The sequence below is a fragment of the Martes martes genome (genome assembly GCF_963455335.1).
Source record: "Martes martes genome assembly, chromosome: 14".
In the NCBI taxonomy this organism is placed as follows: Eukaryota; Metazoa; Chordata; class Mammalia; order Carnivora; family Mustelidae; genus Martes; species Martes martes.
Window position 1 is genome coordinate 4,579,497 of NC_137902.1, and position 26,251 is coordinate 4,605,747.

Here is a 26,251-nt window from a genome sequence, read left to right on the forward strand (position 1 = left end):
TACCTGGTGAACGAACGGAGCGCCCAGTGGATGAATGACAGGCCTTGACCAAGCTCTCCCCTTGTTTACCTGTCAACAGAAACCCGCAGGGACTGAGTACCCCACTAATCTCTTCCTCTGCGGCCCCTTCATTTAAGCAGAAGATAACAGGGATCAGAAGGCCCCAAGAGAGGTGAGAGGCACATGGGGCTTTGTCCTTTCCCGGGGGAGGCTTGGGTGCCTGGAAACCAGCCCCCAGCGGGGACTTGATTCCAGGCTCTGACCTGTGCCTCAGAGCCCCAGCCAGGGCTAGTGCTGAGCCTCAAACACAAACAAACACAAGCACAGGCTGTCCTCTTTCCCAGAGGAGGATGAAGACCTGGTTTAGCCCCGAGCAATCGTAAGACTGTGTGTGCCTGAGATCCCGTCCCCTGGTCTATACGCCAACGGACCTGGAGGTGAACCGCTGGAGAAGGTGGGGAAGGAGAAAGCCAACAGCCTCCTAAGTTGGCAGAATGCCCTGTAGCATGTGCTCGGGTGGGGGCTCCCTCTCGTAGGTCTCCAGGCTCCGGGTGGCCTGTCCAGGTAGCCCTCTCTCACCTCCACCAGGTGGGACACCCTCTCTTTCTTCATCAGGGAACAGAGAAGACACAGGGAGACTTTGCTGTGTCTCAGGGACGTCTCTGCTGGGCTCCCCATGACATAGCCACACCCCCTTTCATGTCCATCCCCTGAAGGGGGTCACCCCACTGACCTGACTGGGGACCACCTCACACAGGGATTTTGTCCTGCTTTGGGGTCTTTCCACAAGTGAGACCACTGGCCAAGTGCGCTCAGCCAAGCCTTCCCATGGATAAGCCAGGTCACCCATGACTGGTTACAAACTCTGCTAGCTCCTGGTTGGATAGCTCCTTGTCAGGGTCCCTGGGGACTTTGAGAAACCCTTGTTGGGGACAGTGGTTGCTGGACACAGGGCACCCCCTGCCATTTTGTATGTGTGTTTGCGGGTCTGTGGGTGTGATCACCCACGCCCTGGGCTTGGAGGTGGGAACTCTGCTTATGACTGGCTTTACCCCGAGGTTGTCCAGTGTGGGAGATCTAGCACGCCTGCTCTTCTGGGGCACTGGATTTCTGAAGGTCACCCAGGGACGATGGCCCGTCTGCTTATAGACTTCCAGCCATCATCGGCATCCTGGACCTGGGAAGACATTTCACGCATTCAAAGGAGATGCGCGTCAGCTCTCCAGAACTTCGGACGGAGGACTCTCACCCCTGACCCTGCCGCAGAGCCCCAAGGAGCCACACCTCCAAATCCCCAGGGCAGGTCGTCCCCCCTCCCTCCTGCTCACAGCCCTGCCAGCCCATCAGCACCACCAACCCTGCCTTCCCGAGGACACTTCCCAGCTGAGCCCTGGACCTCTGGTCTGTGCAATGGAGATACCGCCCTGGCCCCAAGTGGCTCCTGCGAGAGGGCATTTCACGACCCTCAAGGATGACCCTTCACCATCTCCCAAAAGCAGTCTCTTTTTTCATTCTCGTGGGACGTACCACCTTGATGATGAGATGATATTTACCATCAGACCCCGACCCCCAAAGCACTGATGTTAGCTGCAGTGAAACCAGCAGATGGGAACAGGTGTTCACAGAATGCCGGGGAGCGATGGGTCACCTACCTGGAAAAGAGTAGTTTACGGACTGAGACTTGACCAGTGGAGAAGGCGTAGTTCTAAAATCACTGCTATTTGCCAGAGATGCCGCCGGCTCCCCACGGAGCCTCCCTATGGACAGACCAAGCAGAATCGGGTTTGCGGCACAGAGGAGGAGCCATGCTGGGAAGGCCCAGGACTGTGACTGAGCCTTGAGTCTGAGGTTGGGTCTGCCGACTGGCAGGCCTGGAATCTTGGGCATGTCAGTTCTGTGGCTCCCATATGTGCTCCATGGGTGTAATTAAAGGTCAATTCCAGCAATGCTGTTTTCTCATCTGGTTGACACCGACAAATTGAAATAATGATGATTGGCAACAATTACACAGCACTTCCTAGGTCCCAGCCCCACCCTAAGCATTTTACGTGTGATGTCACCTACGATGAATATGATGCACGTGCTCTAATTATTTCCATTCCCCACATGGGTAAATTGAGGCCCGCAGAGGTTAAGTAGCATGCACAAGCATGCACACGCTCACGTGGCTCCCTACGGAGCAGCGGAGTGGAGAAGCACCCAGGCTTTCTACAGGGATCTCTCTGTAGGAGCCACAATGACAGGCAAGGGCGGGATGGCAATGGGGTGAATCCGAAGGGGACCCGAAGCCAGCTTCGAATGCATGTCTTGTGTGTCCATCTCCACCCCGGCTCACGGCTCACTCGGGTGCCCACAGTCAGCGTGCAGCCACCGCCCAGGCTCCTGCAGCCCTTGGTCCCTCCCCAGTGACCTCCCGTTTGCCTTGAAAGCTATTGATCTAAACTGGCTTCATCACCCCAGGGTCTTTGTCCAAACTGGGCCTTTGGCAAAACACAACGAAATAAGCTCATTCCTTTTTCTCACCTGTCTTCAGAGGAGGATGGTCCTGAAGCCAGCCGCGGGGGTCGGTAGAACTTCAAAGCCAGGTGTGTGGTCCGTGGCTGCTCACAGGGAACACAACTCACATGACACCTTCCAAGAAAAATTTTCGCTTGCGGTCAATGCCCTGAGCCGAGCGTATTCCCCAAATGTCCAGGAGCTGCCCTTGAGAGAGCATCACTCCTCCCCAGATGGGCTCCCGGGCTCTGGGCTTGGGGGCATTCCAGCTGCTGGCCCAGAGTCAGACCACCCTCCCTATGGAGAGTCCTTGTTGGGGGCTGATCTGCTCCCAGAGGCGTGAGTCCCGATCCTAGGTGTACGATCTGAACACACGTCCTTTTCAACGGTTCTCCGGTGCTCCTGTGGGACCGCTTCCCCCTCCGCTGCTGGGGCCGTACTGGCCGAGGGAGGTTGCGGGGTTCCAGCGCTCTTTCCTGGCTCTATGTTCTGGAGCAAGTCGCCCGTCTTCCCCCCGTTCACTTTGCTGAGTGGAGGAAGCCTCGCGCTATAGACCTGGGTGCCGGCTTCCTGATTGTTGAGACACTGACTTGGCAACAGGTGAGGTCTCCGCCTGGGAAAACCATCGATGACCCATTTGCCCACGGGTGCCATTCTCGACTCCTCGAAGGCTTATGGAACTCGGCTCCCGTGGCGTCGTCCAGGGAATGAAGTTTTATTTCTATAATAAGGCTTAGAAAGCAAACCCAGCTTCAGCTCTGCGAACGCCTCCCCGAGCCCTGACAGACATCAGCAGTTAGCAGACAGATGGCTTCGGGACGAAGAGCCAGGGAGTCCCTCCGATGTCCTTATCGACCTGTGCTACTTGATTTACCTGGCCGCCCGGTGAAAGGCCACATCGTGGCACCTTCCATCAGCGCGACAGGAGAACCTGCCCACCCTCCCTCATCAATCTTCATTTGTCTTTCACAAAGCGGGAGAACCACTCAGCCTGGGTCTCCAGCTTATCCTGCTCCTCCCCCACCCCCGTAAGTGGTTCTTGGAAGCCCCCTCCCCCTCAAAAAAACAAAACAAAACTTTTGATGGTGACTGCTCACATAATTTCCCGGCTTGCACTCCTGCAGACACAGTGAAATGAAAATAGTCCCTCTTGTTCGACGAATTTCATGCCACTCCTTGTTTTAATCTTCAGGAAATACACCACCGTTCCTATTACAGATTGAGAGACGAGGGACATTTTTAAAACATTTTAATCTATATTTAAGAATATCATAGTTAACGTATTCTAAGAGAAAGGTCTACGAAGCAAACATTTACAATTCCATGCTCTCCTGAGTAAAGATCATTTTGCTGAGTTGGGATGTTAGTAAGACCATTTAGTAGAACACAGTGACATCTTTTTTTTTTTTTTTTCCCCCAGACCAAGACCCGGTTGTTAGTGTTGTGAAATCGATATGAACACTTTGGGGCTGAGGACCTGTGGAACGGGGGCCGTTTTAAAACAAGAGCAAAAGCTACCCAGAGTCCTGCCCAGAGTGCGGGGTTGCAAGGTGAGCTGGGGGGATGGCGAAGGAGCGGGGGGCACCCGCGCCCGCGGAAGGCCGTGAGCTGACCCACACCTGCCCGCTATGTAACAGGGCTGACTGGTTTTATTCGGTGTCAACTTTTGACAACCCCGGTGGCCCCTTGAGTCCTCGATTTTCGTCAACGCAGATCCAGACAACTCCGTCGCGGGAGGCTCAGCTCTGGGGACTGGGGCGCGCTCTTCCCGTGGAGCGGACGCCGCCCCGTCCCCCGTCTGGGTCCGTCCTGCTCCTCCCGCTCCGACGGCTGCCGTGTCGCTTGCCAGCACAGAGGGCACGAGAACACCCTCCTCGGACGCCCCCCGTGTGGGGCCTGTGCTCCAGGAAAAAAGGTCCAGCGAAGGAGACATTTCTTTCCTTAAAAGGGAGACCATAGGTAGGCGTCCGAGGACCTACGGGCTGTATCATTTCAGCAGGACAACTTCCTCGGCCTTTCTCGACTGCTGTCTTGAGGAGTTGACAAGCTTGTCAGCAAAGGAAAAGTAGACAATGAGGCAGTTTTCGGGCTCCTTTGCGGTGCATCTCCTTCGTCAGAAACCCGTCACCACCAGCCTCCATCAGGTCCACCGTGCCTCTGTCCCCTGCCATAACCCACACCGCCAGCCTGCAGAAATGAGGAGGAATTGACCGTCTCTTCCAGGTTTCTCCAAATTAAATGCACTTTTAGGATTTGTAAAATCTGTGTCCCACTTCCTTGAAGGGAATCGTTCGCCGCTGCATCTCGGCCCTTCCCTAGGCTCGCAGACGATGCGGGGCGGGGAGGTCCGCCCCCAAGGGAGGCAGAATATTTCCCTTTGCACAGAACTGCTTGGTGTCTTTCTCTGACACTAAAAGCTTGGGGACCCCTGCGAGAGTCCCCAGGAGCGCGGAGTGCAATGGCAGTGAAAAATTAGCCTAAATTACTGAAAAGACACATTTTTGCCATCCGTCATGTGACACTTTAAATGCCTTTACATTATTGTCTGTCTTTTAAAGTTCGGGTGCTTGAACACTGGAGAGAAAAAGGGCTCCGGGATCCTGTGCTTAGTCTGCGTGAGGGCCGACGCCACGACGTCCTCACACACGTGTCCCTCATGCGTGTTTCTGGTCCCCTAGGGTAGTGGCAGCTTTTTTTTTTTTTTTTTTTTTGACAGACAGAGATTACAAGTAGGCACAGAGGCAGGCAGAGAGAGAGGAGGAAGCAGGCTCCCTGCTGAGCAGAGAGCCCGATGCAGGGCTCGATTCCAGGACCCTGAGACAATGACCTGAGCCGAAGGCAGAGGCTTTAACCCACTGAGCCACCCAGGCGCACGGTAGAGCAGAATTTCTAAGCCTGTGTGTGTGCGGCTGACATTTTGGGTCTGAGGATTCTTTGCAGGCGCGACTGTCCTGTGTCACAGGTTGTTTCCCTGCATCCCTGAGTTGATACTCACTGGATGCCGGGAGCGTTCCCTTGCCACCTAAGTCATGGTGACCAAAGACGTGTCTAGATATTGCCACATGTCCCTGAGGGGCAAACTCACCCCGAGTGCGGTCCACCGTGTGGAGACCTGTGTGTGTGTGTGCGTGTGTGCGTGTGTGTGCGTGTGTGCGCGTAGGCTACTCGTGATGGGAAGTTACACAGCCGTACGCATATCCCAGACACTCCTCCGTGGGGTCGGTACTTGTCTAAGGGACATTGGTTCTCAGGACAGTTTCTCTTTTCCTGTTTACCTGACAAAACAGGTGGACAGCTGGTGTCTTGAGAAAGATTAATCAGCTCCATCTTGAGGAAGCTCTGCTCATGTTGCCTTCAGGGTTCTGCCTTCTGCCCTCTCAGTCCCTCTCCTGGACCCCCACCTGGCCCAGGAACCTCTGGGACAATGGTGACAGGAGCGCTGACTTCGGAAGATACATGAGCTCAAGGGGCTCCGTGGGCCATTCCCAGGACTCTGCACCTGGGTCCCCCGCCTTGGCCCTAACCCACCTGGCCAGTTTCCCATAGCACCTGACACCACTTTCCTGATCAATGAGGGAGAATTTGCCTCCGGGCACAGCTCCTGCCTTCACATCCTGCATTCCTCTGGGACGTGGCCAGCTGCCCTTCTCTGCAGACCCAACAAGGGAGGCTCCAGGCCACCATTTTTCAGGCTCCTGGCCCCAAGAGCCATGTGCACTCTGACTCCTGAGGGCTGTTACTGCGGGTTATAAAGCTGTAAAAGGTTAGCCCTGGACAGGGAACCTGAGCCCTGGATTCAGTCAGGACCACGCCAGGAGCGCAGGCAGCCTCGCCGCGGTAGGTGGCCTGTTCCGTCTCCCTTTGGCCTCCACAAAGCCGGAGACTGGCGCTGTCTACAGGTGAAAAAAGGCACACGGAGCGTTCCCTTGGCCTTCCCTCCCTGCTGCGTCTTCTTTGAGGACCAGACCCCAGAACAGAGCGGAGTGAGCCGTCCAACCCAGCCTTGAAGATGGAACTTCGCATTGTGCAGGTGGGGGGCGGGGTGTGAGGGAAGGCGTGAGAAGGCCCAGATGCCTCTCCACTGGCTTTTCTCGTTGATCCGTCCAGAGCTGAATGGCACGTCAGACTACTTGTCTACCAAGCATTGTGCCAGGCGCCAGGATGCAGGGGCTCAGGGGTCAGGAGCTCGGGGCGTGTGGGTAGACCACCGGCTCCGCTGCTGCCCGATGCTGGGCCCCTTGTGGAGGTGGGGAGACAGATAGCACTGGCCCCTCTCTCAGGAGCCCTCCCACAGGGACACCAGGCCTCCCACACACAGCCTGGAAGGTAACTCAGAGCCACGACCTCCGGCGAGGTCAGCCACCTGTCCCTGCCTGGATGAGCTCGGCGGGGGCTCTGAGCCTGGTGGGTAGAGACCCAGGTCTGTCCGTGCTCCCCGGGGGAGGGCCCTGCAGGGCAGCTCTGGCGTTGCTGAGGATGCAAGTGGCTGTTTAAAGAAAGAATTACTAGTCTAACTACCAGCTGGAGTATGCGTGGGTACAGGTGCTGTAAATCTACAAATCATGAAGATTTTCTCCTTATTCCTGCTCCCCGGGGGCTGATGTCTGGGTCTCATCTAAGGCAGTGCCATGGTCACGGGACAGAGGACAGTGGGAATGGGACATCTTACGCAGCTCAAATGGAAAGTGTTTTGCCTCTGGAGGCCTTGACCAGCCCAAAGCTTGGGCAGCAGTGTTCCCCAACTGAGCAAAAAAAGGTGCAGGAGACCAAATTAAATTTGCATTTCAGATAAATAATAGGTAAGACATATTTAGACTAAAAATCCTTTGTTATTCATAAAACATTCAAATTTAACCAGGCATCCTGCATTTCACGTGCACCCTCACCAAGAGCCTGGCCTCAGCTGACTCAGAGGGAAGTCCCTAATTTCACCCTGGGGGGATAGTTGAGGGCCCTGGGCTGCAGCCTGGGAGATGGGCGTCCATCTCAACCTCATTGTAACCTGCTGCCAAGGAGCTAGAATGGGCCACTTCACCTCTTGGTTTGTGCTTTTGGACAAGGAAAACTTGCTTGGGCCATCTCCAAAATTATCCGCCCACAATTTAATTTCCCTTTGCTTTTTAGATGTACCATCCATTTTATTAAAGCCTATGCAACTTGATATAAGGCAAGACCTTCAAGGAAGCTGCCAAGTGTTTGGATCCAACATCATTTTTCCCCCAAACTGTGTTCTTTAGGACAACAGCAAGTTAAACAAAATGAAATATATTTTCTTCCCAAAAACTGCATTAAGAATTTGCCAAGAGGAGGGGCGCCTGGGTGGCTCAGTGGGTTAAAGCCTCTGCCTTTGGCTCAGGCCATGATCTCAGGATCCTGGGATTGAGCCCCGAGTCGGGCTCTCTGCTCAGCGGTGAGCCTGCTTCCCCCTCTCTCTCTGCCTGCCTCTCTGCCTACTTGTGATCTCTCTCTCTCTCTCTGTGTCAAATAAATTTAAAAAAAAAAATCTTTTAAGAAAAAAAAAAAGAATTTGCCAAGGGGAAACCGAAAAGGTTCTATAACAGTTTTTCCAAAGGAAAACTCCCTGTCAACAATAAGTATGCTTGCAAACCCCAAATGCATATTCAACCCAAAGTAGACATGTAGTGAATTGTTGTTATTAAAATGGTATTATTTGTAAGATATCACTGTTCTCTGGAATACAGTTTGGTGACCCTGGCCTGCCATACTGCCTCTAAGAAAGGTCATTTATTTATTTATTTATTTATTTATTTATTTTTATTTAAATTTTTTTTCATTTGTTTATTTCTTAACTGAATCAGCCAGTTTTTTGACCAAGGTGGAGTTGGCCAACAAGTTCTGATGTGAATATGTTTAATAGATGAGATTTCAGTCGGTAAAATGTGGAAACCTTGGTCATCGTCATTTAGGGAGTGGAGCATCCAGGCTTCCTGCAGCCCCAAATAAGAAGAAAGAACCAAGGACACAGAGCGGGATGTCCCAGGAGCCAGCTTCATCCAAACCCAACACTTTTTTGGCCTGTTTGGTGAGCTCAGTAGTTGTCAAGCTTAAAACCCAAGGCATTTGTTGGGGCCCCTGGGTGGCTCAGTGGGTTAAGCCTCTGCCTTCAGCTCAGGTCATGATGTCAGGTCATGGTCTCAGGGTCCTGGAATCTGCTCAGCAAGGAGCCTGCTCCCCCCTCCCCGCCCCCGCCCCCCTGCCTGCCTCTCTGCCTGCTTGTGATCTGTCAAATAAATAGATAAAATCTTAAAAAAAAAAAAAAAAGGAGGGGGGATTTGTAAAAACAACAGTGAGAACAACAACAACAAAAACCTAAGACATTTGTGTACATTTCAAAGATTATCTCAATTATGCTAATATCAACATTTGTGCTCATTTATAGTTTAACTATACATTACAAAACCAGAAAGACCCCATTCCCTCTTTAATGGGTTCAAACAAGCAAATGAATCACAAATGGGCCTTTTATACAGGAAGTTGCCTTGGAGAAAGCATTAAGCATGCCCTGTCCCCTCGTTCCACAGGTGGAAACCAAGTCTGACTTCTCACCCCTCCCGTCGTCCTCACCCCCCAGCCTGGGCCTCACCACTCTCCCACATTTGCCCTCTCTCGCCTCTTCTCCACGCAGCAGCCACAGGGAGAGAGACCTCTCCCGTGCAAGGTGATCCTGCCTGTCCTCTTTCCTCACGGCACCAGACGCTCTCACACTTCGTAGGAGAAGCTTCTTTACTATCGCCCATGGGCCCCATCACAGAGTCGGGCCCATCACTTCTCCCTGCCAGCTTGTGCCGTAGCCTTCCTTGCTCTCTGTGCCCCAGTTACAGTGGTCTTTGAATCCCTGTATCCTCCCTCTGTCCTCTACCCCAGGGCCTTAGCAGATGCTGTGTAACGACCAAGAAGCTCTTCTCTTCTTCCTTCCTTGTGTGCATCGGTTTCCTTGGGCGGCCGTAACACAGCCTCAGTGACTGAGCAGCTTAAACAACAGGAATGTATCTCTCCATAGTTCGGGAGGTTGGAAGTCCAAGGGTAAGTTGTCAGTAGGGTTGGCTTTTTCCGAGGTCTCTCTCAGTTTGTAGATGGCTGCCTTCTCCCTGTGTCTTCAAATGGTCGTCCCTCTGCATGTGTCCGTGTCCTGATCTCCTCTTCTTTAAAGACACCATCCATGACGGGCTCAAGTCCATCCTAATGACTTAATTTTAACTTAATTACCTCATTAAAGATGTGAAATCAAAATACAGTCACATTTCTCAGGAAGTGAGGGTTAGGACTTGAACATAGGATTTGGATTTGATGGGGAGGGGAAAAATTCAGTCCATCATACGCCATAGCATCATGTAAACTACACTCAGCCTCAAACCTCAGGGCACCCCAAGGAGGGCAGATACCCACATGGAGGCACCCAGAGCACCAAGCTTCTGTCCTTCTAGGCACTTCGCAGGTGCGATTTTTGTGGAGTGGGATTATGTGACCGGGGGCTGTCCCCTTAGACTATATCTCCATGTGGGAAGACATCACATGAGTTTCCCTGTTTGATCAATCTTTTGGTGCCAGTTGCCTGCACACGGTAGGCATCTAATAAACTGTTGAATGATTTCCTGAATCTCTTTCCAGCAGCAAGGGCAGACTAGACCTGACTCCTGATCTCCTCCCAGGACACAAGCTGCTCCCTGGCTTTATCCTGCAAAAGGAAATTAGTGTGTCCAGCTTGTTTGTCATGAGCCAAGACCTGGAACGGACCAAGACTCGTTCCGTGCATGTGGGCTCTGACAGAGATGAGGTGTCCATCCACGCATTTATTCAACCATGGTTTACTGGGGGCCCATTCTTCTCCCAAGGATTTTCCCAATAGATCAGGGGCTGTCAAACTTGAAGGAAGCAGAAACAACAAAGCTTTCTCACTTACAAAAAAAAAAAAAAAGAAAGAAAGAAAGAAAGAAAGGAAAACAAACAGATCAAAAACAAAAAGAAAAAAAGAAAGAGTATTTGTCATGGGGTGAACTGTATCCACTGCAGAAAAGATGTTGAAGTCCCCGCTCCAGACCTCAAAATGTTACCTTATTTGGAAATGGTTATTACAGGTGTGATTAGTGGAGATGAGATCCTGCTGGAGTAGGGTAGACCCCCTACCCCAATATGACCGGTGTCCTTCTAGGAAGGACATGTGAAGACAGGACACACACAGGGAGGACGCTATGTTATCGTGCAGGCAGAATCTGGCATTCACCCTGGCAAGCCCCAGAATGCTGGCCTTTGCCAGCGCTGGAGGCTAGGAAGAGGCAAGGAAGGATTCCCCTACAGACTTTGGAGGGAACAGAGCTCTGCTTGCACCTTGATTTCAGACTTCAAGCAGACTTGAGGCAACACATTTCTGTTATTTTAAGCCATCCAGTTTGTTGCCCTTTTTTATAGGCCCTAGGAAATGAATGTGGTCTTTAAGGAGAATGCATTTTATAAGCCTTTATTTATTTATTTGTTCTTAAAGATTTTATTTTTGTTTTTTAGAGACAAAGAGAAAGCACGAGTGTAGTGGGGTCGAGGGGGGAGGGTTAGAGGCAGAGGGAGGGAGAGAATTCCAAGCAACTCCACGCCGAAAGCTGAGCCCAACGCGAGGCTCCATCCCATAACCCTGAAATCACGACCTAAGATCAAGAGTCGGACACTCAACCGACTGAGCCAACCAGGCCCCCTGACATCTATTTATTACAAAGTCAAATAATTAGAAAAAAAAATTGATATTTTGGTAAACACCCATGGGTTAAAATTTGGTGTTGATAAAGGAGTATGCACTTTGTAAACACCACAGTATTTAAAGTGTCAAAATGTATTTTCAAGATATTTGACTACAGTTGCGTAATATCTAGCAGGCACTTAATTTATGCAAGTTATATGGACTGTAACTACATGGGTTCAGTCAAAAAACATTTTAGGAGAGAAGGATAGTGTGAGTAATGCCTCTTGCCAAGGCTCTTCCCATATGTGTTCTCCAGAGTGTGGGCAGTGAGACAGCCCAGGGACCTGCAGGCCCCTCACTGGGGGAGAGCTGTAGGATTCTGGTCTCTGAACCTGCAGATGCATTGTTGTTTGATGTGGCACAACGAACATAAGGCACTGCTCAGGCATCCATCCAGCCCTCTGTCCCCCTTCTAGGGGAATATGGAAATGTCAAATTACTTCAGGAAGATGGTATATTAGTATCCAGTGTGACAACTCCTCAAGGAATGTTGAGAGGAATGTTTTAGGCTAACTTTGTCCAGACTTTTCTTTTAACTTGGTACATATCAACCTCATATTTAGCATCTTAAATCTCAATAAATATTTATTACTTCACACTGTGTCTGTGGGGCAGGAATTTGCCCATTGCTTGCTGGATGGTTCCAGCCTGGGGTCTCTCCTGAGGCTGCAGTCAAGATTTCCAGAAATTTGTAGAGACTGACAGAGATTTCATGGATTGACAGGGCCCTGTAGTCACCTTTCTAAGTTTGGAGGAGCTGCTTCCAAGATGGCGCCCTCACATGGCTGTTGGCACAAAACCTCAGGTCCTCACCTCCTGAAAGTCTCTATAAGGCTGCTCGAGTGTCCTCACAATATGGCAGTTGTCTTTCCTGGTGTGAGTGATACAACAGAGAGTACAAAGAAAGTCCCTTGGACCCACAACTATATGGTCAACTAACCCCTGACAAGAATATCCAATGGAAAGGGGCACCTGGGTGGCTCAGTGGGTTAAAGCCTCTGCCTTCAGCTCAGGTCACGACTCCAGGGTCCTGGGATCGAGCCCCACATCGGGCTCCCTGCTCAGCGGGGAGCCTGCTTCCCTATCTCTCTCTCTCTGCCTGCCTCTCTGCCTACTTGTGATCTCTGTCTGTCAAATAAATAAATAAAAATCTTTAAAAAAAGAATATCCAATGGAAAAAAGACAGTCTCTTCAAAAAATGATACTGGGAAAACTGGACAACAACATACAGAAGAATGAACCTGGACCACTTTCTTACACCATACACAAAAATAAATTTGAAATGGATGAAGACCTCAATGTGAGACAGGAAACCATCAAAATCCTAGTGGAAGACACAGGCAGCAACCTCTGTGACCTTGGCCACAGCAACATCTTACTAGACACGTCTCCAGAGGCACGGGAAACAAAAGCAAAAATGAACTGTAGGAGCTTCTTCAAGTTAAAAAGCATCTGCAGAGCAAAGGAAATGATCAGCAAAACTAAAAGGCAGCCTGTGGAATAAGAGAAGATATTTGCAAATGACATACATGATAAAGGGTTAGTATCCAAAATCTATAAAGAACTTAACAAAGTCAACATCTAAAAACCAAATAATCCGGTTAAGGAATGGGCAGAAGACAGGAATAGACATTTTTCCAAAGAAGACAAACAGATGGCTGACAGACACATGAAAAGATGGTCAATATCATTCGTCATCAAGGAAATGCAAATCAAAACCAAGATGAGATACCACCTCACATCTGTCAGAATGGTTAAAATTAACAACACAAGAAATAGCTGATGTTGGTGAGGATGTAGAGAAAGGGGAACCTTCTTATACTATTGGTGGGAATGCAAACTGGTGCAGCCACTCTGGGAAACAGTGTGGGGGTTCCTCAGAAAGTTAAAAATAGAGCTACCCTGTGATCTAGCCATTGCACTACTAGGTATTTATCCAGAGGATACAAAAATATAGATTCAAAAGGGTTTGTGCACCCTGATATTTACAGCAGCATTATCAGCTCTAGCCAAATATGGAGGGAGCCTAAATGTCCATCGACTGATGAATGGATAAAGAAGATATGGAATAGATGGATAGGTAGATAGATAGATATACATACCATGGAATATTATTCAGCCATCAAAAAGAATGAAATCCTGCCATTTGCAGTGAGGTGGATAGAGCTAGAGAGTATTACATTAAGTGAAATAAATCGGAGAAAGACAAACATCATTATGATTTCACTCATATGTAGAATGTAAGAAACAAAACAGATGAACATATGGGAAGGGGGGAAAAGGAAGAGAGAGAGGGAAGAAAACCATAAGAGACTCTTAACGATAGAGAACAAACTGAGGGTCTGACGGAGGGAGGTGGGTGGGGAATGGGCTGGAGGGGGGATGGGTACTCGGGAGGGCATCTGTGAGGAGAACTGGGTGTTGTATGTAAGTGATGAATCACTGAATTCTACTTCTGAAACCAATATTGCACTGTATATTAGCTAACTAGAGTTTAAATAAAAATTTGAAACAAAAACAACAAAAGAAGAAAGTTCTTCATGACTTTCATAACCTAGTCACATCCACTGGTCCATTCATTAGAAGCCAGTCACTGGGTCCAGCCCACACTCAAGAAAAGTGTTAGTCTCCAACTCCTGAAGAGGGAAATGTTAACAACCCTGTGGGCATTGTTTAAAACCATCACAGGGATAATAAGTTCTTAAGCTAAAGGAATAAAGCTCAAACCAATGGGGCTTTGGTCTTCACCCAGGGCGAGGGTGCAACGGCTTTCAGGTGGCCTTCCCAGCCTCTTTGGGAGACAAGGTGCTTTGGGGGTCCTGGAGGGGTGTCTCTGGAAACCCTGGACTGGCAGGAGTCCTCCACATCTCGGCTTGGGTGCCTGGAATGTAAGCTGACCTCCCCGCAGAGGGCACTCACCCAGCAGCCACAGGGCTCAAGGCAGTGGTTCTGACGGGAAGGACCAGGCTGTAAACACCTGGGATCCCCTCCCTTCAGGCTCTGAAGAGCACGTGACAGGGTAAGGGGTCCCCAGATTCCTCGATGTATGTGGGAAAGGAAATTTTGAGGGCAGCTAGTGCTAGAGAGAGAGAGAAAGGGAACAGGAAATTACAGAGCCCAGGCCTGAGGATCAAGTCACAGAGAGACCAAGGGAGGATGGTGGAGATGAAGCTGGGGTTCGGGGCCCTCACAGAGACTCCTGAGGAGAGCCCAGTCTCTGAAGCGGATGCGCTCAGGGTGTGTGGAAGATGGAAGGTGGGAGAAGGTGTTTCAAAGGGCCTTGAAGAAATGGTATGAAGTTTGGATCCTGCATTATTATTATTATTATTTTTTAGGTTCTATTTGTTTATTTGATAAGTGAGAGAGTGAGCAGGGATCCTGATGCAGGGCTCGATCCCAGGACCCCGGGATCATGACCGGAGCTGAAGGCAGACCCCCAACGACTGAGCCACCCACGTGGCCCCTGATCCTCCATTCTTTTCCAAGCCTCAGCAATTCTGCCTCCAAGGGGCCTCAGTTGGTCTGCAAAGCCCCTCCCAGCAGAAGTTCTGGGGAGCCCTTCCAGGTGTCACTGCGGGGATTATTATATTACCATTTTACAGACAAGGAAGCAAAGGCACCCGAAGCCGTGTAACTCAGCTCGAAGATCAATTGCTCAGGGACACCTCATCTGACCACCTTTGATTAGGAGTGGCGTCCCAGTCGGGGCGCCTGGGCGGCTCAGTCGGTTAAGTGTCCAACTCTTGGTTTTGGTTCGGGCCATGATCTCAGGGTTGTGAGATCAAGCCCCGCATCAGGCTGCACACTCAGGGCAGAGTCTGCTTCAGAGTGTCTCTCCCTCTCCCTTTCCCTCCCACGGGTGCTCTCTTTCTCTTTCTCTCTCTAAAATAAGTAAATAAACTTAAAAAAAAAAAAAAAAAGGCCCAACCTCTCCCCTGTGACAGGCTCTCCTATGCCCAGGCAGAGGGAAATACCTGGACGGGGCTGCGCGACCTCAGTGCTATGAGACGGGCCTCGGGGTTCTGTTCTCGTGTGCCTCGTGTTCTGCTGCCCCAGCCACGTGGCTCTGGGGGGTGATGGAAAGTATTAAGGAAATGGATGAACGAACAAATGAATGAATGAATGATGCACTGAGCCAGGCTTAGATGTTGCATTTCTGCACAGCAGACAATGGGCCCAGGGGACACACCTCCACATCCCTTCCCCCAGTGGAAGACAGCCCTGGCCTCCGCCATCTGGATTTGCCGGCTGGGCCACCATCAAAGCAGAGATGGATGTTGCTTCGGAGAACCGGGGGTCTTGGGTGGGAGAAGCCCTCAGACTGAGAAAAAACAGGTTAATTCCTATCAAATCCTTCCTGACAAGTGGGGCAGTGTGGACATTGCAGCATAATACAGCATGAATGACCAGCGATGTCCCCCACCTCTCCTCTCGCCTCTCCTCCTGTCCCATCCCCAGCTCTGCCGGGCCTCACACAGCAGGCACCCACACGTCTGCTGCCAGGACACACGGCCTCAGCTTTGCCCAAACCACGCTGCTTACGGGGTGCCGTTCGAAGGTCATAAATCGCATGTCACGCATATGTCCACGATGGAACATTTTGGTAAAACACACATCTGGATATTGCTCACGAGACAGCAAAATTGCTTCATTTGATTGCTTCGTTACTTACTGATGTACGTGGTAAATCTAACATATTTTGAGTTATTTTTTTCTGTAATAATCATTTATCGTATGAGACCCCATCATAAATTGTTGAGTATGTTTGTGTAAAATTCACGATTCACTTGTGAATTTAAGTAATGCTTACATTTTTACGGCCAATTCCAACTGCTACTGCTTCAGCAGGGCAAGCGTCCTTGAAATTGAACTTAAGACATAACCAGGAATGACAGCAACTCCAGAAATGTTGTCCGTTTTGGCATCACTGTCAATAGAACACAAATGATGGAAAAGTCTTGAAGTAAAATACAATCTGTGGTTTTCCCGAAAAGAAGGTATTTCCATACAAGTGTAATACACTTGTGGATTACATATATATATTAAAGTCATTTTGCCGCTCATCCAAATATTGCTAGCCCATCAACAGAGTACCCAGAGACAGATAACTGAATTCAGTTATGACCCATAGTTTGTTGGCTTTCAGACATAAACAACCACAACTCCCCATGTATTTTTCTATTTCGTCATCATGAAGATAAATTTATCATAACAGGAGGATAGAACACGCTTTATTTAATAACTTGTTAGCTTGACATATCCCTTTAAAGGTGAGCAGGCCTTCACCTGTGTGCTTGCCCTGGGCCTCAGGGCTCTCACTTCCATCACCAGCCTCTCCTCTGGCCCTGCTGATTCCATTACCCTCTCCACCCCTACAGGCCTTGGAAAGTTCTGGCTCCCCACTCCTGCTCGTTCCTGGGTCCTCAGCCTCCTTGGTGGTCCCTTCAGCCCACCGACACCTCCGAACCCCTTCCTTCCTTAAATGGCTTTCAAATCAATCTGTTTGCGGGCTCTACCTGCTTCTTTCAGAACCTTGACGGATACTCCTGATGCGTTCACTCCCTCCTCAGGCGTCGTTTTGGTCTTTCCAACACGCTTCATTTTCTTCATAACACGGACTCCCTCTTGACAGCAAAAGATCCACACTGTTACGCTTGTTTCCTGCCCTAGACTGGGAGGTCTCTAAGCTTAGAGGCTTCAATTTGTTCTCTGCTAGAGCCCCAGGGCTAAACACAGTGCTAGACACACAGTAAGTGCTCAGGAAATATTTGTTAAGATTGAATGACCTTCAGTGGAAGTAACGTCTACAAGAACAGGGTGACTCTACAAGACTTCAAACACTGGCCCAGGGCACCCTTCTGTACAGTAGTCAGTGAAGGGTGAGAAAGAAGGGCATATTTCCAAAAGACCTAGACTCCCACCGGTCGCCGTTGACAAGGCTGAGATGACATCCAAGAAGGCGTCCGAGGTGCCACTCAACGCCCGGCTCGTGGCGGGCGTTCAATCTCCGTGAACTCCCTGGGCATCCCTTAGTCAGGAAACGGGTGGGACTTCTGAAGACCCCTTCCCGCCCGAATTCCTCTCTGTTAGATCCACTACTTTAAGATGAGGGGCAGAACGTCAAAATTGGCAAGGTTATAAATGGGCTAAGAGGAGGATTATAACCTTAAACCGTGAGAAATACTTTATGGACCACGAGTGCTCAGTGTGACAATTAAAATGAGAATTGCCTGATATTGGACTCACCCAGATCCTGAGGCTTGTTTCCTTTTTTTTTTTTTTTTTTCCCCTCCTTCTCATAATGAGCTGCCAAGGGCTGTGATATACAATCACACAGCAATTATTGGGAAGCCGCAGCCCCGTAAGCACAGTGTTCATTAGCTGAAGGGATTTTGCAATAAAACAGATTAGGTTGTGTGAGGGTCGGGCTGGGCGCGTGAGGAACCCCCTGATCTCTGTCATTCAAAGGAGAGCGAGGTTGGCAGCCCCAACGGGGGAAATCGCTCCTTGGCCACGTCGGGTGACAGGGACACACTTCACGGCTGTCAGGGCCGGCGTGGAGAATGAATGAGTATTGTCAAAAGGTGTCAGGAGGTAATTAGTAGCCCCTCGGCTGTCTGTAAACAAACATTTTTGATGCATGCCAGGAAGAGAGGAAGTTATTTTGGTGATCAATTTTGCACTCTCAGGAAGCGGAACGTAATTACGGGGTCTGACCTACAGCCTTCATCGTGCCAGCCCGGAGTGCGGGCGGAACAGGCTCCCTCCCAAGCTGGCGGCTCTCTGCGGGGTGGGGGGGGGGGGCTTGCTGCTGCCTCTCCCTCCCTCTCCCACGGCCAGTCGCCCCCTCCCTTTGTACTCTCAAGGGCCATTTTATTTTTGTTTCTGAAGTTTGAAAAGTGACTGCCAAGAAGCATATCTGAGCTGATAAACCTTTATTGAGCACCTACTATGGCCCATCATCCACAGCCATGGAGAGGCTGCAAAGACAGAGCAGGATGGAGGCTCGGCGGCCAACCTCTCGGAGCTTCCGGGGGAGTGAGGAAGGTGGCTCAGACTGCAAGAGACACAAAGGTTAACGGCTACAAAACATAAATGGTTTACATTTATTCAGTGCCAGGCACTAGATCAGCAAATAACAAATACAAAACCAAAGTAATGACAAGATCTCATTAGTACCCACAGAACACTACAAAGTAGATATTGTGATTGTCACCCTTTGAGAAAAGGGGAAACTGGGTCTGGGCAGTAGGCAACTTGCTCCCTGTTCCTCTCTCCCTGTTCTGTTTCCTAGGCCCTGAGTCCACATGGCCTTCTAAATCTGGTACACAGGGAAAGCATGTGTGGGTGCAAACCATTCACAGGAGGAGAGAACACCAGCGTGGCCAGGGTGTGACCGTCCTGGCCTGTGGGCTCCAGTTATGGGATGGGGGCCCCCCTTCTGGTTGCCCGTGTCTGTTCTGCTCACCTCGGGGACCAGAGTCTGTCAGCAGAAAGATACATCCGAGCCACACAGGGATCTGAGAAATTGTTTCAGCAATAAGGCTTCAACCTTCCCAGGTTATGCTCCCCTAAAGTTTGGGAGCATTTAACCTTCTGACTAGTGCCTCTTTCCTCCCCTCATCTCAGCCATCCAATATCTCCCAGTGGCGTCTAGCTTCCAGAATGGAGGTATTCTGTTTGCAAAAGCTTCCACAATCCCACGCCCGTCCACATTCAAGCTGGGGCCTCCCAACGGCCCACAGCAATAGCTCTCTACTTCCTGTGTCCACTTTGCCTGTCAGACTGGGGCTCTAAAGCAAGCCCACCGCGATATGCATGGAATTGCAAACACAGGGGACAGCTCTCTAGACGCAGAGGACCCAGAAGATCTGCAAGGTCTGGGTGGGGAACGAAGGGTTTTCTTTTCCAAAGATACTTGTGGGCACCTTCCTGGGGCTATTGTCTTTGCACCAGAAGGTGGGACTGAATCCAAGACTCTGTGGACCCCTGGCTGATGGACACCTGAGAAGTCCTGCCGTCTCAGGGATGAGGTGTGTCTGAGAGCCTAGGGTCTGGAATGCTCCTGGAGTTTATGCTAACTGACCACTTATCGTGCGGAACCGTGGGACGGCTCTTTGTGAAGACTGGATTTCTCAAAGGAAAGCAACTGCTTCGCACGCCCTGTCCCAGGGGCTTTGGTGACAAGAAACTTCAAAAAGTTAGCATAATTTCCAGCATATAAAGGCTGTGTTTCCTGACTGCGTGCCAACCCCCCCTCCCCGCCCACCAAATTCAGTAATAAAATGGTTTGCCCCAAAACCTTATTTGGGGGAAAAAAAAAAAAGGCTTTTAAATGGTCAGTAGGGAGTGGTTAGGATTAGCTTACAGCAACTCTGCTTCCTGGGGGTGACTGAGAGCTGGTTTCACCTCTAGGAGGCGTGCCAGGGGCGCCGGGAAAGCAGACACACAGGCCAGGGGCCAGGGGTCAACCAGACAGGCTTGTCAGCCTGGTGTTTCACATGGAAAGGACTCTGGGTGGGAGTCAAAGGCCTCCCTTCCTCCCTTGCTTCCTTCCTTCCTTCCTTCCTAGTAATGGTCAGTCTCAAGAATCTTCCAGCAGAGGTCACACTTGCCTTTGTGATGATGGAAGGTTTTTTTTTTTTTTAATCTTAGCGAACAGAACTGATTGTTCTGGGCTTTAAATTTCAGCAATGTTTGCAGAGACGCCACAATGGCATGCAGCCATGGAGAGGTGCGGGAGACACCCTCTGAGCCACCAAGCTGCCCGTCAGCTGAGCATCACACATCATGACAGAGAGGATGGCAGCCAAACTGCCACTGTCCTCGTGCCTGGCACGGGTCCCTCACGCTGCCATTTGTATCTGTGACTCGTGATGGCGGCCCCTAAATATTAGCCTTTCCCTTATCATGGACCATGAGGATCATGGGGGCTTCCTTATCAAAACCACACCTGTCCACAGACCGCAGGGGTTTCGTGAACCCCTCAGGACGACTGCTGCCGGGTTGTGGCAGAATTCTGCAGAAGGGCCTAGACTCACCAAAAGCAACCCAGGTGCTTCCAGTGGGCGGGGTCGTGCAAGCACCATGCATTTGGTGAGAGGGGCTTCAGGGAGGAAGGGCGGGGCCCTGGCAGGGCTTGGGGAGGGGGGTAGGAATCAGACTGGCGGAGGGGGAGAGGAAAGATATTATCACTCAGGTAGAGTCTGAGCAATTTGCTGGAGAAGTCAAGTAGGATGTCTTCTCTGGGAAATAGTCCACTGGCTTCCAACACCAAATACAGCCTAGAGAGCTAAGATTCACTGAGCGCCTCCTAAATCCACCTCTCTCAACTAAGTGCTTTTCCCCACGTGTCTCATGTTGGTTCTATAGTTAGGGAAAACAAGGTTAAATAGTCTGCCCAAGATTGTGCGGCTTCTAAGAAGTAGAGCCTACCCTCAGACCCAGATGTCCGACTGACCAGATTGAACTTGTACCTGTTGCCCTATGGAACCTCCCTCATGACACAGTCAGGCTCACAACCCAGTCTCTAACTTCACTGTGGCTGGTAGGCATGGCCCGTGTCTCATGTGCATGAGACAGGGCAATGTTAATTCAAGGTCAGCTCCATTAACACCTAGTTCCTTTCATGCCTCACGCAATGCACACACACAGCTACCAACATTAACCATTTAAAACGAGCTAGAGATGAGCTTTCTGGAGTTCGGTCTTTGTGCACTTGGCTGGCAAAGATGTGACGTCACGTGTCTACAAACGGAAGGTCCCGGGGCCTGGAGTACAATAACAGCTCTGCTCTGTGCTCCTTCCCCATTCTTCATTCCACAAAAGGTCCAGCAGCTCCCGATGGGATTTTCCATCCCATCGCACCAAGGAGACATGCGATGATAAAGAAGGAATGGCCCTTAGCTATCAGTTGGCAGGACAGGTGGAGAGTGTAGTGGTGACACAGAAAGTTCTATGAGCTGCCTAAGTCTTGAAGCCCAGGGCCCGGTTTCCACCCGGACCCCACAAAGATTTCTGAGGCGACTCACGGTGTCTCCCCTGTCACCACAGCACACAGAACCCGGCTCACAGCAGATCTGAGAGAGGGCTCATCCCAGAGAGCTGCTGTGACAGAAGCACACATGTCACCAGAAGTGAGGACACAGGCGTGGTGCTTTGAGAGGCCCTTGCGATGTGCCTACAAGGCCAGAGGCCCAGACAGAGTACACAGCATGGAGCCCTCCGCCGCTGGTGAGGCTTAGCCTGGGTCCTCCGAGAAAGAAACAGATTTTCCCTCAGAACCTGCTGTCACCTTCACACCACCCCACATAAAGGGACACTGAGTGAAACACGCAGGGTTCTCAGTGAGAGCTGCCTGGAGCCTTATTAGCAACTACAGACCTTAAATAAGACCTTAAATAATCCTTAAATAAGAACTTCCGGAAGTATTTCTATTTTTACCTAGGGAATCTCCATTTAACTATAAAAGTCAAGATTCTGGTGCCCAGAATGGGCCAAACAGGAAAAAATAAATAAATAAAAATAAAACGAAATTCTCCTGCTGTGAGTCTGTCCTAATGGGGCCCGTGTGTCTCTGAGAAACCAGACAGACCCTGCGGACATGACTGAATGGATATTTCTAATCTGTGGGTTTTACACCTTGTGCACATTTTATGGAACGAATCGCTGTCTGGTCTCGGGAAAGAGCAAAGATGGGGAAGGTGGTTGAAAAGAGGGTGTGAACATTTTTTCATGTGTCTCTTGGCCATTTGGATGTCTTCTTTGGAGAAGTGTCTGTTCATGTCTTCTGCCCACTTTTTGACTGGATGTTTTTTGGGTGTTGAGTTTGAGGAGTTCTTTATAGATCTTGGATACTAGCCCTTTATCTGTAGTGTCATTTCCAAATATCTTCTCCCATTCCGTGGGTTGCCTCTTAGTTTTGCTGACTGTTTCCTTTGCTGTGCAGAAGTTTTTACCTTGATGAGGTCCCAAAAGTTCATTTTCGCTTTTGTTTCCCTTGCCTTTGGAGATGGGTCTTGAAAGAATTTGCTGTGGCTGATGTCAAAGAGGCTACTGCCTATGTTCTCCTCTAGGATTTTGATGATTCCTGTCTCACATTGAGGTCTTTTATCCCTTCTGAATTTATCTTTGTGTATGGTGTAAAAGAATGGTCCGGTTTCATTCTTCTGCACGTGGCTGTCCAATTTTCCCGGCACCATTTGTTGAAGAGACCTTCTTTTTTCCATTGGATATTCTTTCTTGCTTTGTTGAAGATTAGTTGACTAGAGTTGAGGATCAATTTCTGGGATCTCTATTCTGTTCCACTGATGTTGGTGGAAATGTAAGCTGGTAGAGCCACTCTGGAAAACAGTATGGAGTTTCCTCAAGACATTAAAAATAGGGCTACCCTATGACCCAGCAATTGCACTTCTAGGTATTTACCCTAAAGATATAGATGTAGTGAAAAAAAGGGGCACGTGCACCCCAATGTTCATAGCAGCAATGGCCACAATAGCTAAACTGTGGAAGGAGCCTAGATGTCCTTCAACAGAGAGCTGGATAAAAAAGAGGTGGTCCATATATACAATGGAATATTACTCAGCCATCAGAAAGGAGGAATAACCACCATTTGCATCAACATGGATGGAACTGGAGGGTATTATGCTGAGTGAAATCAGTCAAGCAGAGAAAGACAATTCTCATATGGTTTCACTCATCTGTGGAGCATAAGGAATAACACGGAGGACCAGAGGGGAAGGGAGGGAAAACTGAATGGGAGACAGACCATGAGAGACTCTGGATTCTGGAAAACAAACTGAGAGTTACAGAAGGGAGGGGATGCGGGGATGGGGTAGCTGGGTGTCGGGTATTAAGAAGAGCACATATCGTGATGAGCACTGGGTGTTACACACAACTAACCAAACGTAGGACACTACATCAGAAACTAATGATGTGTTATATGTTGGCTAACCAAACATAATTTAAAAAAAAGGAAAAAAGAACTAAAAAAGTATTCAGTGATTAATAAAGTAAGATAAAGGTTTTTTGCATATGTGAAAAAAAAAATAAAGGAGGGTGTGAGTAGATGTGTTTGGAAAATTATTATTTTGGCCGGTCATGATCAGAGGGAGGTTGAACTCAGGCAAGGATGTCAACTCTACAAAGTTCCCGCCTGTGACGGACACTTAGTTAACGTTTGCTGAATAAATGAATAAGTGAATGAATAAATAAATGAATGAACAAAAATTAGACTTTAATCCTACCTTTAAGGATCTAGTAGCTAATACCTACCCTCCATTATAGACCCTGTGTAAACAGACCCTATACATACGGGTTGGCTAGTAAATACGGCAACCTGAGCAAAGTCTGAAATACGGACTAGAAGGAGAGACGGGATGGCCCGGTACCCTGAACACGGAGCTCCCATGCAGCCCCTTTGTGCGGAGCGTGTCCAGTGAACCAAACCTCAGACTCAAAGTGCCCAGACTCTTTGGAATCCTTCATTTAAATCGCTGTGAAGTGGGCGCGGCAGTTCTTCTGGAACAGTCGAGAACCCCTCTTCACCAGGAGCGGCGTGAGGAGGCTAAGTCTTCCGTGTTAATCTCCGTGGGATGCCAGGTCACTTTCCAGGGATGTCATCTGTGCTGGAGTCCCTGACCAAATGTGTGAACGCTCCCTAAAACCTCATGGCGTCCCCAAACCTCACTCCTTAAATCCTGGAGAACACACTGTGGTCCCAGCCGCTCATCTCTCCTGGGATTGTTTCATTTTATTGTGATGAACACACCCAACACCTTTTTGTTAAATGAGAATTTGTTGACTTCCTGGGCTCCCGTTCACGGTTTTCCACAGAGTAGAGTTTAGGGAGCGTTGAGACTCAGTTCTCTTGCACAGAAACCCTGCTCCTGCTAGATCACCCTTGCTCTCAGGGCTCAGATCTCATGGCCCCTGCGTCCTGCTAAGACATTTGAGAGCTGAGGGTCTGGGGCAGGGGAAGCGAGACAGGAGAAGGCTGGGGTTTAAACTTACATTTTATGTCACGCTGCTGTCGGGAGGTCACGGCTGCATCGTCCAGAGTTTTTCGGTCCCCACAGTGGGGTGCATATGATGCAGAAAGTGTTAAAGGAATTCTGCTGTGTGCTTACAGAGTCATTACATGGACCTTGGGAGAACCAAGAAATTGGCTTTTATCTTCTTTCTTATCTTTCTTCCGTCGGTGAGAACCGGAGATGACAGTGTAGGCAGGTAGAACTAGCCCCAGGAAGAGCAAAGACACGGGACAAAGATCTGGGTGTGCTCGTTCTGAATTAGCTTTATGCACCAACTCTTCCAGAAAAAGACCAGAGCAGAAAGGGGCTCATTTTCCAGTTATTTGTAAGGGTCCAATCACACACTACCTTACTCTGTGCCTGCTTCCTCCTTCGTGCGGACTATTGCAGACTTCTCCAAATTGCATGCGGAATAACGGCCGCACCACACTGTTTGCGCCACAATTTAACCCTTGAAGGTTTTGCTCAGTAACTGATACCACTGAGGTAAAAAACTATTCTTTTTCCTCATCATTTGCTCCTGAGATAATACAGTCTTTGCAGAGCAGAGGGGCATTTCTTCACCTCACAAACATTTATTGATAACCTACTACGTGTTGGGAACGAGGTTAGATGTAGACGAGGCCTTGCCACCATTAGTCCTTTCACAGGAGGAAAACACACAGTGTATCAGGCGGTGGTAAGTTTTGTGGAGAAAACTAAGCAGAGAAGGGGATCAGGAGCCCCCCTGAGAAGGTGATGTGTGAGATTCAAAGGCCGATGTCCCCATCAGTATGTCAAGGCTCCTGGGTTGGTGGAGCCTGGGAGTTCGGATTTTGGGTTGGAGTAGGTGCAGTTCTGTGGTGTAAAACCAACAAAAAGCCATGTCTAGAAGTGACTTTGCAAGCCCTGTTGTCCAGCCCCATTCATTCCATTTATGGGGAAACTGATCCCTGAAATGTGGAGCAGGCGGCTGTGTCTCCACTCATCTGAATGCAGTGCTTCCAGCATAGACACGTCTGTGTAATTACCTCTCCCTTAGAATCCAGAGTCCACCCACACCCCCCACCCCCTGATAGTTATGTGGCTGCTTATAGAGCCATCTCTAATCCTCATCACAAAGCAGAAGGCAAGCAGGCTCACCCTGAAACTGTGCACTGTCTCAGACCCAGAAGTGGCTGGAATCCTGCACTGGAACTTGGGACCATCTTCCCCATGGCAGTGAACTTCAGGGGCTGTTAGGCAAATCGATTCACCTTTCATAAAAGGTCTAGTGCACCCTCCCTCATGCACTTGTCACGTAAACTCCTACTTGTCACATTCAGCATGGGCCTTGGAGGGGGAGGAGAATTACAAATACAAAACCTCGCATACTTCCACTACCCCTGCCTACCAGCCCAAGTGTCTATGGCCAACACGGGCCACATCAAAAGGGCTGGCTCTTCTCTCTTTAGCTTTATCAAGCACGTCAAGTATTAATTTGATGCCTTCTTTCCATCTGCTTAGGAAAGAGCAGACGCAGAATTTGACGTGGATATGTAATTGAGATTCTTCTCCTGGAAATGTTATGTTCTACAGGGTGGGGAGTCATCCACGTTGTATCAGGCAAACTCACAGAGCCCAGGGGGTGGGGACTGTCATAATATCTTTGAGCAAAGTAAGAACATGCACTCCCAGCCATCCATCCAGACAACCCAAGGGTCAAAAGAAAGCACCCAGGGGCACCTGGGTGGCTCAGTCAATTAAGTGTCTGCCTTCAGCTCAGGTTGTGATCTCAGGGTCCTGGGATCGAGCTCCATGTGGGGCTCCCTGCTCAGTGGAAAATCTGCTTCTCCTTCTCCCTCTGCCTCTCGCACTGCTCATGCTCTCTCTCTAAAGAGAGAGAGAGAGAGGGAAAGAGAAGCACCCTTCCCTCGTCCAGTGAGCTCGTGCACTGACAGTAGTAACTGGAATAGTGACCATAACCTAGGACACTGGTCCAGTCATCTTAATGCCA